Source organism: Polypterus senegalus, chromosome 2, assembly GCF_016835505.1.
Source record: "Polypterus senegalus isolate Bchr_013 chromosome 2, ASM1683550v1, whole genome shotgun sequence".
NCBI classification, from domain to species: Eukaryota; Metazoa; Chordata; class Cladistia; order Polypteriformes; family Polypteridae; genus Polypterus; species Polypterus senegalus.
The window spans coordinates 136,131,033-136,145,037 of NC_053155.1; the positions used below are offsets into that span (position 1 = coordinate 136,131,033).

Sequence of the window (14,005 nt, forward strand, 5' to 3'; positions counted from 1 at the left end):
TTGTGTAGGTATTTTAGACTTACTTTACATTGTTCAGGTACCCATTTCCTTTATCATTCCAACCGTACCCGCATTAACATGTCTATCGAGGTGATCACCATCGATCAAAGAACTGTCACTTACTGAGTGGTTTCCATGCCTGGAGATGGCACCTATCTTTTCCATTCTCTGTGTTACATATTGCACAGCCATATCAGGCTCACTCTTGATTTCTGGAGAAACATTGTGTCTTATGTATTGAATGACTGGGACAGGTTCAAGGTGTGGACTGATGACGGTACATGAGATAATTATACTACACAGGAGCACTATAAGAGTGAAATGCTTAAGCCTTTCACCTATGGTTCTGCATGTCAGTTCATGGTTGCCGCTGAATTGTTCAGTTGTCGCTTTCAAGTGAACCGAAATGGCCAAATATTTTACACCTTTGGACAACCGCCAATGCCTCTTAAACATCTTAGATTGACAGGTGACGATTTCAGTAGTGGACACTTTGATGTTTATGAATGTTTAAACTCTCAAAAGCTGGATGTGAAGTTATCAATGAAACTGGTTGTATACTTACAACGCTTGACAGATGCCGAATGTCACTTCAACACAAGTCCTACAAATACTGTCGTAATTGAAACAAACCATGAAACTCAAACCGATTAGGACAGTAGCAATCCAAGCTGTGAGATTTGAAACAAGATTACTGTTCACATGGCCAACTGTACGTTGCATGCTTAAAAGTAAGCTCAGCGCACAGCTTGGTCATATTACAACAAGAGGGCCGAACTCACAATGTGGTATACAAAGAGATCCTTAACAAATAATTATTGGTATATTTTCCCTCAGTTTAAAAAGGTTTAATTTTCTTCTTAATAAAACTATTAAGGCAGTACTAGCGCGGGTATTTTGCGCTATATATATATAGATATATATATAGATATATATATAGATAGATATATATATATATATAGATAGATATATATATAGATATAGATATATATATAGATATAGATATAGATATATAGATATAGATATAGATATACATATATATAGATATATATAGATAGAGAGAGAGAGAGAGAGAGAGAGAGAGAGAGAGAGATACTGCTCAAAAGAATTAAAGGAACACTTTTTAATCAGAGTATAGCATAAAGTCAATGAAACTTATGGGATATTAATCTGATCAGTTAAGTAGCAGAGGGGGTTGTTAATCAGTTTCAGCTGCTGTGGTGTTAATGAAATTAACAACAGATGCACTAGAGGGGCAACAATGAGATGACCCCCAAAACAGGAATGGTTTAACAGGTGGAGGCCACTGACATTTTTCCCTCCTCATCTTTTCTGACTGGTTCTTCACTAGTTTTGCATTTGGCTACAGTCAGTGTCACTACTGGTAGCATGAGGCGATACCTGGACCCTACAGAGGTTGCACAGGTAGTCCAACTTCTCCAGGATGGCACATCAATACGTGTCATTGCCAGAAGGTTTGCTGTGTCTCCCTGCACAGTCTCAAGGGCATGGAGGAGATTCTAGGAGACAAGCAGTTACTCTAGGAGAGCTGGAGAGGGCCATAGAAGGTCCATAACCCATCAGCAGGACCAGTATCTGCTCCTTTGGGCAAGGAGGAACAGGATGAGCACTGCCAGAGCCCTACAAAATGACCTCCAGCAGGCCACTGGTGTGAATGTCTCTGACCAAACAACCAGAAAGACTTCATGAGGGTGACCCAAGGGCCCCATGTCCTCTAATGGGCCCTGAGCTCACTGCCCAGCAGCATGCAGCTCGATTGGCATTCGCCATAGAATACCAGAATTGGCAGATGCACCACTGGTGCCCTGTGCTTTTTACAGATGACAGCAGGTTCACCCTGAGCACGTGACAGAAATGAAAGGGTCTGGAGAAGCCATAGAGAACATTATGCTGCCTGTAACATCATTCAGCATGAGCAGTTTGGTGGTGGGTTAATGATTGTCTGGGGAGGCATATCCATGGAGGTTCACACAGACCGCTACAGGCTTGACAAAGGCACCTTGGCTGCCATTAGGTATCAGGATGAAATCCTTGGACCCATTGTCAGACCCTATGCTGGTACAGTGGCTCCTTATGCACGACAATTCCTGGCCTCATGTGGTGAGAGTATGCAGGCAGTTCCTGGAGGATGAAGGAATTGATACCATTGACTGGCCACCACACTTTCCTGACCTAAATCCAATAGAACACCTCTGGGACATTATGTTTTGGTCCATCCAATGCCACCAGGTTGCACCTCAGACTGTCCAGGAGCTCAGTGATGCCCTGGTCCAGATCTGGGAGGAGATCCCCCACAACACCATCTGTCATCTCATTAGAAGCATGCACCGATGTTGTCAGGCATGTATACAAGAACACAGGGGCCATACAAAGTTCTGCGTACAATTTTGAGTTGCTGCAATTAAATTTTGGCAAAATGGACTAGCCTGCCACATAATTTTTTCATTTTTGGGGCATCTTTGAATTCAGGGCTCTGCAGGTTGATCATTTTCTTTTCCATCTAACGATGTGGCATCCTTTCGTTCCTAACACATTACCCAGTCTATATCAGTATAGATATCCAGGAGGATTTCTTTTTCCCATTGAGATCTGATGTGTTTTCAAAGTGTTCCTTTAATTTTTTTGAGCAGTGTATATATATATTGCCTCCGGAAAGTATTCACAGCACATCTCTTTTTCCACATTTTGTTATGTTACAGCCTTATTGCAAAATGGATTAAATTCATTTTTTTCCTCAGAATTCTACACACAACAGTCCATAATGACAACATGAAAAAAGTTTGCTTGAGGTTTTTGCAAATTTATTAAAAATAAAAAAACTGAGAAATCACATGTACATAAGTACTCACAGCCTTTGCTCAATAATTTGTCGATGCACCTTTGGCAGCAATTACAGCCTCAAGTCTTTTTGAATATGATGCCACAAGCTTGGCACACCTATTCTTGACCAGTTTAGCCCATTCCTTTTTGCAGCACTTCTCGAGCTATATAATATAATATATATATATTTATATATATATATTTATATATATATATATATATATATATATATATATATATATATATATATATATATATATATATATATATATATATATATTTATTAGGGCTGGGTGATTTTTTCGATTAATTCGAATTTACGTTTTAAGACGATTTATTTTTTTATTAAATCGAGGTATAGCGATTTTTAATAAAAAATTAGATACATTGTAATTGCACCTATGGCAGAATAATTAAGAGGCTTGTCCGACTCCGAACACATGATGGCGCCTAATTAACCTCTCACCTGTGAGTACAGTGCTCTATGAAGGAACGTAATAGGCTACAGAAATAATATCATAGAGATGGACGGCTCTTCACGTCAGGATGACCTTGTGCCAAAGAAAGATGGTAACGTTTCCTCTGTGGTTTGGAAATGGTGCGGATTCGAGAGTTCAGACGTCGAACAAACTTTTGTCAAATGCAAAATATGCAGAAAGTCAGTTTCAATCGGCAGAGGCAGCACCACTAATTTATTCCAACATTTGCGACAAAGGCACCAAGCTGAATGGGAAGAATGCTCAAAGTTAAGAGATGAAAACAAGCCAAATCCAAGTGCAAAAGGTCCACCTAAAATTGCAAAACGCCAGATGTCATTAGCGGTATCATTTTCCAATTCCGTTCCATACGACAAAAAGGCGCCCCGATGGAAAGAAATTACAGATGCTGTGGCTTTTCATATCGCTAAGGACATGGTTCCCATATACACCATCGAAAAGCCAGGGTTCATAAAAATGCTACACACTGCTGATCCAAGATACAAGTTGCCGAGCCACAAATATTTCAAAGACGTAGCTATTCCCCGAATGTACACTGAAACACGTGAAAAAGTAGCGGAGCAGCTTGAAAGAGCATCTTTTTTTTTCTACGACGACTGACCTGTGGAGTAGTATACTCTTCAGCCTTACATGAGCCTTACAGCCCATTATGTTGACGCAGAATGGAAACTGCAAAGTTTTTGCCTTCAGACATGTTATTTTCCTGACGATCATACTGGGGAAATAATTGGTCATGGGCTTAAAGATGCTCTGGCGTCTTGGAAGCTTGTGGAGGATCGACAGGTGTGCGTGACCACTGACAGTGGAACGAACATGATCAAAGCAATGAAGATGAACGACTGGACACATCTTCAGTGCTTTGGACATCGTCTTCACAATGCCATTGGTAAGTATGATTAATAATTCAAGCATTAAAATCGCAGTTATTCAGATGTTATTTCATTAATAGCTGAAATGATGATGATGATGATTATTATTGTTTTGCTTTTGTAATAACAGTGCCAATCACTTAACATGAGTTTGTTGGTTATAGATTCATATTCTGCAGTTATGAAGGAGAAAGCTCTTTACAATACTTCTGTCAAAGTACAATGAACTGCTATTTCAAATCTTTTTTTTTTTTTGGTTTGTTTTTTGTTTACTGTTGAAAATTTGCATAACTTTGAGTTGACTGATGTAATGTTTACATTGGTTAAAATGGTTATTTTCTTACTATATATTCAGAAGTATTTAATGTTTAATTCAAATTGCACAATATTTACTTTCATATTTCATTCAAATCTTCTGCAAAGATATTTAACTCGTGAATTTGTTTTACATTTATTTACACCTTGTTGACCAATTTATGTATGGCATGGCCATTAAAAATACAATGTTCCTTAACCAGATGGTTTTTCAAGTTACTTATAAAGAGAATGTTACTTAAGTCATGTTGTTGTAATGTTTTAAGTTGACTAGTTACACAATAAAAAAAATCGAAAATCGGTCAAACTTTATGAAAAAATCTAGATTTTTTTTTTGCCTCATCGCCCAGCCCTATATATATATATATACACACACACACACACATACATATACACACACATACATATATACATATATATACCTGTATATAAATTCCACCTGCAGGAATAGTCCTTTCTAAAAGCCCAGTGCCTCCGCCTTTAAACATTGGCGGCTCATCTGCTCATCCCAAACGGGCCTTGCAGCAGAGGAGTCGCCTTACCGACAGGTACAGCTGACCTTCCACAGGTCTGGCTGCCTGCTGTTCCATGGCTACAAACAGGCTCCCTCGCCAGACCGACTAGGGTCCCCAACAGTCATACAGCTCACGCTAGGGCTCTCCTCCCAAGCCTTCTCCACCCCAGTTGCCTTACCGGTCTTCCGTGGTAGGCATGTAAACTTCTGGTCACTTTCGCACCTTGTAACAGCTCAGCTGGAACAACTGCGTCTACGGACTATTCTATACCTGTGCATTTAAGTGTATGGCCATCTGCTCCTGCATCATTCCCGGGAAACACTCTTGCCATGCTACCATGCCTCCTCCTACCAAGACGCAAGTGAGATGATTATTTATTTTAAAAGATGGCAATCAGCCGTGGATCTCACTTTACCATAAACCCCTCCACATATTTTATACTAACAAACTATCAACTTAGCATATAGTTTAAAACATCTACTCTTTGCAGGACAAAAAATATTTTTTTCCCAACAATGTTTCGCAGATGGATTATTTCACTTTTTAATGACTACAGTATATCTCAATTCCAATGGGTCACAAATTTACATACACTTTGTTAACTGTGCCTTTAAACAGCTTGGATAATTCCAGAAAAGGATGTCAAGTCTTTAGGCAATTGACAATTAGCTTCTGATAGCCAATTAGCCTAATTGGAGTCAACATGTGGATGTATTGTATGTAAAGGCCTACAATGAAAGTCACTGTCTCCTTCCTTGACATAATGAGAGAATCAAAAGAAATCAACCAAGGCCTCAGAAAGAAAACTGTGGACATCTACAAATCTAGTTTATCCTTCTGCATTTGTCTTTATTTGCAAGAATGAACACCAATGTACAGTAATCCCTTGCTATATTGCACTTCGACTTTCACGGCTTCACTCTATTGCGGATTTTAAATGTAAGCATATCTAAATACATATCACGGATTTCTCGCTGGTTCGCGGATTTCTGCGGACAATGCGTCTTTTAATTTATGGTACATGCTTCCTCAGTTTGTTTGCCCAGTTGATTTCATACAAGGGACGCTATTGTCGGATGGCTTAGAAGCTACCCAATCAGAGCACGTATTACGTATTAAATAAAATTCCTCAATGCTATAAGATATGCTTCCTGCGTGGTGCTTGATTGTTTGCTTGTCTCTGCCTCTATCTCACCCTCTCTGACATTCTCTGCGCCTGACGGAGGGGGTGTGAGTAGAGGTGCTGTTTGCTTAGAAGATACTGATGCTCCTCTGAAAAATGCCGCTTTTTTGCGGTGCTTCGGGCAAACTTAAAAGCACACGTATTGATTTTTTGATTGTTTGCTTTTCTTTGCGAGCGCTCCTCTCTCTCTTAAATTCTCTGCTCCTGATGTAGACACTCCTTTGAAGAAAATATATATTTGCATTCTTTTAATTGTGAGAAAGAACTGTCATCTCTGTCTTGTCATAGAGCACAGTTTAAATTTTTGACTAAAGGGTGTTATTTCATGTCTAGAGGGCTCTAATAATGTTAACAGTGTGGGAGAGTTTATAAGGGCTTAAAATATATAAAAATAACTATACAAACATATGGTTTCTACTTCGTGGATTTTCATCTATCGCGGGGGGTTCTGGAACGCAACCTCCGCGATCGAGGAGGGATTACTGTACCACAGCCATCATACCACTCATGAAGGAGATGTATTGTCTCCTAGAGAAGAACACACTTTGGCATGAGAAGTGAAAATCAATCCCAGAACAACAGCAAAGGACATTTTGAATATTCTGTAAGAAACTGGTAGACAAGTGTCTATATCCACAAAAACAAGTCCTATATCGACATATCCTGAAATACTGCTCAGCAAGAAAGAAAACACTGCTCCAAAGCCGGCAAAAAAAAAAAAAAAAACTACAGTTTGCAATGGGACATGGGGACAAAGATCTTACTTTCTGGAGAAATGTTCTCTAGTCTAATGAATCAAAGATTGAACTGTTTGGTCACAATGACCATCATTATGTTTGGAGGAAAGAGGGTGAGGCTTGCAAGCCAAAGCACACCATCCCAACCATCAAGCATGGAGGTGGGAGCATCAAGTTGTAGGCTTGCTTTACTTCAGACTGATGCATTTCAAAAAACAGATGTCATCAAGAGCAAGGAAAATGATGTAGGTATACTGCAAGGAAGCTGAAGCTCAGTCACAAATGGGTCTTCAAAATGGACAATAACCCCAAGCTTACTTCCAAAGTTGGGGCAAAATGATTTAAAGACAATAATGTCAAGGTACTGGAGTGCCCATCACAAAGCCCTGATCTCAATCTGATTGAACATTTGTGGACAACAATGAAAATGTGTATGCGAGCAAGGAGATCTACAGACCTGCCCCAGTTACACCAGTTCTGTGAGAAGGAAAGGGCCAAAATTCCAGCAACTTATTCTAAGAAGCTTGTGGAAGGTTACCCTGAATGCTCGACTCAAGTTAAACCATTTAAAGGCAATGCTACCAAATATTAAAGTGCATGTAAACTTGTAACCCATTGGAATTGTGAATATAGTCAAGAAAAAATTAAACACTTTGTCTTTGAGTATTGCTGAAAAAAATTACTTTCACCCTGCACAAAAGAGATATCTTAAACAACATGCCAAATTTATAGTGTGACCAGACTCCCCGGTCACTCAAATGTGGCTCGGTAACTCCTCTGCTCCTTTTTCTTACCACAAAATGCCTGCATCTGCATGCTGACACTCTATCTTCCAGCTTACTCACTGTTGGATAGTAAACCTATGGCTAAGAAACATAGCTTGTCCTTTGAAACTCCCCTATCAAACAGTATTTTAATGGGAAAAAAGCACACTCTTGTCCGCCATTGTGCAGGATCACCTACAGGTTTACCACATAACATGCTTCTCGCACAATGTTTAGAACTTTTAAAAGACCAAGTCCTGAGCAGCATAATTGCTCACTTTTCTGTCCTCTATCCTCCAGTCTGCATCTGCCACAACTGCTACTTCCAAGCAACTAAACTTACTTCATGAAGAAAACTTTGTGCTCTTTTTATCTGAAGAGGGGATCTAGAGTGAGATGTTTGCTAGTTGCAGCCTGTGTACTGAAAAAAAAAAAAACTGCTCCTCCTTGTTCAGCAAAACAGATATTGTTCTTTGAAAACCTGGTCTCTTCATTCTATCTGCAACTCTGCGACCCAAGCTTGACAATAACTTGTTAGTATAAAATCTGTGCAGGGGTTATAAAGTGAGTTTTAAAGAATTCTCCCAAAGTGTAGGTAGACTTCTGACTTCATCTGCACATATAAATGAACAGTGTACAGACTAGTGGAATTCTGGTACAAATAAATAACAACAAACGAAATTTCCTCTAGAAATATGTGCATTGCCCAGCTTCTAGATGCAGAAAACACTGTATAAACAATGGATGAGATTGAATTACTGACAATCAATAATCACTAATATCTGTTAATAATCAATGATGTCTGCACAGAATATAAAATACAGTATATCTTTAAACCATCAGAGAGTGTGTGTGTGTGTGTATATGTAAAGAGAGAGAGAGAGAGCACTCAAGGGTGAATCGTATATTCAAGGAAATCAATGGAAAATAAGGGGAAGTGCAAGAGTTGTGGGAATCTGGAAAAAACAATGTAGACATGCAAAAACCATTTACAACATTTAAGAAATATCTGGATAAGTTATTGGAGCAGCTTAGCTAAACAAATGGGCATACACAATATATACAAACAAACACTGCATAATGCAGAGTTCATTAAGTCTCTCACTCATCAAGAGTTGTAAAAAGTACTCAGAATTGATACGTGAGTAAAATTTAAAAAAAAAAAATAAAAGTATTTGGTTTCAGAAGTACTCAAGTAAAAAAAGAAAAAATACTTATAATAAGTAATAATCCTCATATCTTTGGATCAATACATAACTGCAATCAAATGGGGCTTCTAATTTTTCCACAAAACAAATTCAAATTATGTACTTCATAAATTGTAAAGCTTTCTGTACTGCTTTAGTAGCAGCTAATTTTTAAAATTCCTGCTGTACAGTCATGCTTGTCTAGGGCTAAATAACATTCCTGCAGTGTTAAACCTTTCATTTTCAAACAGTAGCCACTGGACTAATCCTATTAATGATAATCATTAAACAGTCACCACAGATTTATTCCCTTCTGAATGTGAAACTGCTGAAAGATTTTACACACGCCTACTAATTCAGCATGAGCAAGAACACTCAATAAAACTGAATAAAAAAATTCAATTGACAATGAGATACCAAGAAGGCACGATTCACCAGCGTTTGCGTGTCAGGTTTTATCCATCTAGATCAGAGAATTTCCAGTTTCATTGTCTCAAAGCATGACTCACATCTAAAGCTATTGCCAGTTTCAAATAAAAACAAAGAGCGTCAGATCTGTGGTGGGGGGGGGTGTGTATCATGATCTTGAGAATTAAAGTGAATTAAAAAAAAAAAACACTAACTTCTAAAAGTAATATATATTTACACCGGCTGTTACAGACACAAATCAAATGTATGTTTTTATTGTATAATAATAACAATAAAAGCAGCTCACTACTCAAAACGGTAAATTTGTGAGGCACCCAGGATCAAACCCATGGCCTTTTGATTATAAGTCAGCAGTTCTTACCGCTGCACCACGGAGGCTGTTGTATTGCACTTGCACCTTTTGTGAAAGTGTTTATTTGATATTTGGACTTCAGCCTTCACACATTATACAGTTCATGTCGATATTTTGTCATCTATTACTAAAACACGAAAAATGTTTTTAACGATGTGTTAACATAGATTGTTGTAGACACGGATCACACATGAAATGTATATATTCCAAATAACAATCTATTTTTTCCCCTCTAAAGCTCCAGCACTTCACTCCAAGATAATCCAGGCTTGGGAGAACCTTGCCCTTTCTGCGGTGGTGGAGGGGACGGGATAGCAGGCTGCTTGTGCTTATCAACACATTTACAAGACAAAAGGCGCTGACGGAGAGGTGCGAAGGGATTTAAGGTGGGCCGGAATTACGTGTTTTTTTTCCATAGGCTTTGGTAATTCTAGTGTTAATTACATAGTACTTATGATATATCCACTTAACAAATGGCACTATAACTGGCAGCAGACAGCCTAGCCTACTCACTCACCCCCCAGCAAGGCAGCTGAAGACAAGTCAGACATAAAATTCTCACCGCTGAAGACTATATGCTATCTGACTATCACATGGCGTTTGCACTTTGACAATAAAGACACCTGTGCAGAATGTGTAAAAAGCAACAGATTTGCTGTGATCTGGGACATCTGGCAACATCTGGTTGAGAACTATGTTTTGAGTTACAACCCAGGACAAAATATTACTGTTGATGACCAACTGTTCCCAACAAAGGTCCATTGTCCTTTCTTGCAAAACTTCTCAACCAAGCCTCACAAATTTGGCATGAAGTTTTGGACTGCAGCAGATTTGGAAACAAAGTACATGTGCAATGCCACTCCTTATTTAGTAAAAGATCCCAATTGTACCAAAGGAGAAAGACTTTCAGAAAACTGTGGTCATAAAGCTTATGGAGCCGTTTATGGACAAAGACAGAACCATAATAACAGACAACTTCTTCACGTCTGTGGGTCAGGAACTTCCACCTGAAGCTAAACTCACTTCAGTACGCGAGCAACTCTCCACGCTAGTGTTTAGATCTGGCAGTACCATTCAGATCGTGCATGTGCCCAAAAAGAAGTAGTATGTCTGCATTCTCAGTATCATGCACCATAACATGGCAAGATTGACAATATAAAAAAAACAAAAAACGTTCAAATGACAACTCATGTTCAAATGACAGTGTCTTCAAATGATGACGTATTAATTCATGATGTGTGTGTGCATGCACGATAAAGAGCAAGAGACGCAAAGACAGAATTGATGTCATTCAAGTGGTTACAGAAATATAAAATAAACACTTTTTCAAAGGTATAATGGAACAAGTGTGCTTTTATTCAAGAATAAAAAAAAAATTAAAGGGACATCAAGATACCAAGAAGACATGATACACCAACGTTTGTGTCTGCTTATATGCCTTCAGCCATATCTTTTACAAGTTGTAAAAATTTACACCAGGTGTTACACACTCAAATCAAATGTAAGTTTTTATTATATCTCTCTTTTAAAAAAAAAAATCCTGGAGAGAAACACTAGGGCGTCAAGACGTGATCTTCACGCCACAAAGCTTCTCGCGGGGACCTTAAACATGAGACTTTGTGCCAAGAGATTGACCCAGAACTGTCTCGCGATGACGTAGAATATGAGATTCTTGCAAGACATGCCCTACTTACAATCAATATCAAATAAGCCCAGAGGCAGCAAAACACTCAGTCATGTAAAGGAGGCTTTGGGCACACACAGATCCAGGGCTCTCAGCGCATATAAAGTGTATAAGGACAATACAATATAAATGAAACGTAGACAACAAAGTGAAGAAGAAAGCAACATGGAGAAAAGAGACTTAAAAGCGTTGGAGAGAAAAAAAGATAGAAGAATCTAGGTGCAAACTCAGAAAATAAGGGAAGCAATTATCAGCCCGGAACAAGTGGAATTGGAAAAAAATGCACGTTCAATCCAGCTCAGAATTAAAAGACAGAGAGTAAAAGACAACGTAGAACTTCATAAACATGTTCACAAATGTTGGCGCTATACACATACAGAGCAGGTTAGAAATTATGAAAGCAGTGGAATTCAAAAGGCTAAAAAAAAAAGGCACAATACACATGTGGGGAAAGTTAAAGAATATGAAAGTAGGAAAATTAGAAAGTACTAGCTGAAGCCCACCGTACCATACGGCGGTGTAAGAATAGGAACGTAAAACGGTGAGAAAGGAATTCAGTATAACGAAGGCTTAGTCGCAGTATAACGAAAATAGCAAGGAGCGAAACCAATGCCAATGGTCGAGAGAGTACCTTCCTCTAGCAAGCTACAGAAAACACAGCCATGCCCAGTCAACACGATAAGTCAGCGCGTTCGCCCTATTGCGAGTGGTAAAAGTGCCATTTAAACTAATACAGGTGGACGTGGAAACCGGGTTTTCTGATGAAAAAACAATAACGTTTTAAACAGTATCATTTACATACAACAGATTTTGGCGAATCGTTTACATTATTTCTATCCATTTATACACTAAATGCATGCGTATCCCATGGTCTTAGAGTTGTTGGGCGGGTCTCTGTGAGTTGGCGGGCATGGCTCTCTGTCTTGCTTGCCCTTAGTTTGAGTTGGTGGATGGGGCTCTGTGAGTTGGCGATCGTGGCTCTCTGTCTTGTGTGCGGTGTAAAGTCAACGTGGCTCAGAGGTGCATGTGGACTTTTACACAGACTAAAGTGACTGAGGCTGTGTTTGGTGTGTTGTTGCGTGCCTTAAGAGCGACGCTGGGCTTGGGGGGATGGTTACAGTTGGCGTGCATATCCCATGGCGCGGTAGGAGGGTTAGAGTTGGCAGGCGGGGCTGTCTTGCTTGCGCTCACTGTCTTACGTGCCCTCAGTGTCTTGCTTGCGCTCAGTGTCATGCGTGCCCTTAGTGAATTATACTGTATATATAGATAAAAAAAAGAAAGTAGAGATCACAGTAGCGCAAACAAACGGAAATTACTCGAAAGAGGGAAAATAATCACCATGGACCAGGTGTCATTGGAAAAAAAGCAGGACAAAGCGAAGTCAGAAATAAAAGACAGTAGAAAACAAAGTAAAACGCCATAAAGAGGTTAAAAAACAAGGGGGCCAAACACATGCAGAACAGGTTAGAGATAATGAAAACTGGAATTCAAAAGACTCAAAAAAAACATAGGCACGAAACACATGCAGAACAAGATACAGAATATGAAAAAAAACGACAGTGTCAAAACAAAGAAAGAAAACATTGCATTAGCGCAAAGAAAGAGAAATTATTACTCGGAGAAATAACGAAAAGGCAAATAGAGATTGAATATATGGCCATAGGTAATATATCAGAAATATGTAAATATTGTAAGGCTTTGAAGTTTAAGTCATAGAATTTCAAAAACGGACTTTACCTCGCATGCATTTATTGGTTACTTTGCAAATAAAATTATTAACTGCTGATGATGTAGATCGTTTTGCCTGTGCTGAAATTCCAAACAGAGAAAACTATCCTGAATTATGGTACAAAGACATTAAACACATGTCTCACTGAACTCATTAAAAAGATTCAGCATATTGGGACTCGAAAGATTCCAAATACTTTTTTTACAGAAGTTCTAAAATAAAAGTGAAACTAATGAAATAGCAACAATTCAAAGAAAAAAAAAATCTTAAAAGTGTGTATCCGGAAAACCAAACACAGGGGTTGGCGAGTGAAGCAAGCAGGGGGCAAAGTTATAGTAATAATAATAGCAGCAGGGAGGACTTGGGATCAAACCAGCAACCTCTTGATTACGAGGCAGCAGTTCTTGCCTCTGCAACAGCCAAGAGGACTACTTTGTTTTGATTGATATTTGGGCTTCGGTTTTTACACATTGACAGCAACATGTAAATTGAACAATTTCTTTTTCTTCGGTTATACTCTTGATTAAAAACACATTTATTTTGTTATACCTTTTGTGAAAGGGTTTTTGGTATGTGGACTTCACACGTTATACACTTCACGTTAGCATTTTGTTATTATTACTATAACATGAAAAGAGTTTCTGTTGTAGTTATGTGTTCAACATTTCTTACCTCACGGAACACACATGAAATATTTGTATTCTGAGAAACAATATATTACTTACCCTATACAATTCCAGACACCTAACTCCCAGATAGAGAGATTTCAGCTGTAAGAATTTTGTGTCTGACTTGACTTCAGCGGCCTCAGTGGGGAATGAATGAGCAGGCTGCCATCTGCCAGTGCTGACCAACACATTTGCAATACAAAGACAATGACGAGGAGGTCCAAATTAATTTAAA

General features: G+C 38.8%; 1 protein-coding gene across 3 annotated transcripts in view; it reads right to left on the reverse strand.

The window, feature by feature from the left end:
- Positions 1–14,005, reverse strand: part of ube3a (ubiquitin protein ligase E3A) — a 114,898-nt gene that overhangs the window by 69,201 nt on the left and 31,692 nt on the right. The gene's annotated exons all lie outside the window — the stretch shown is intronic.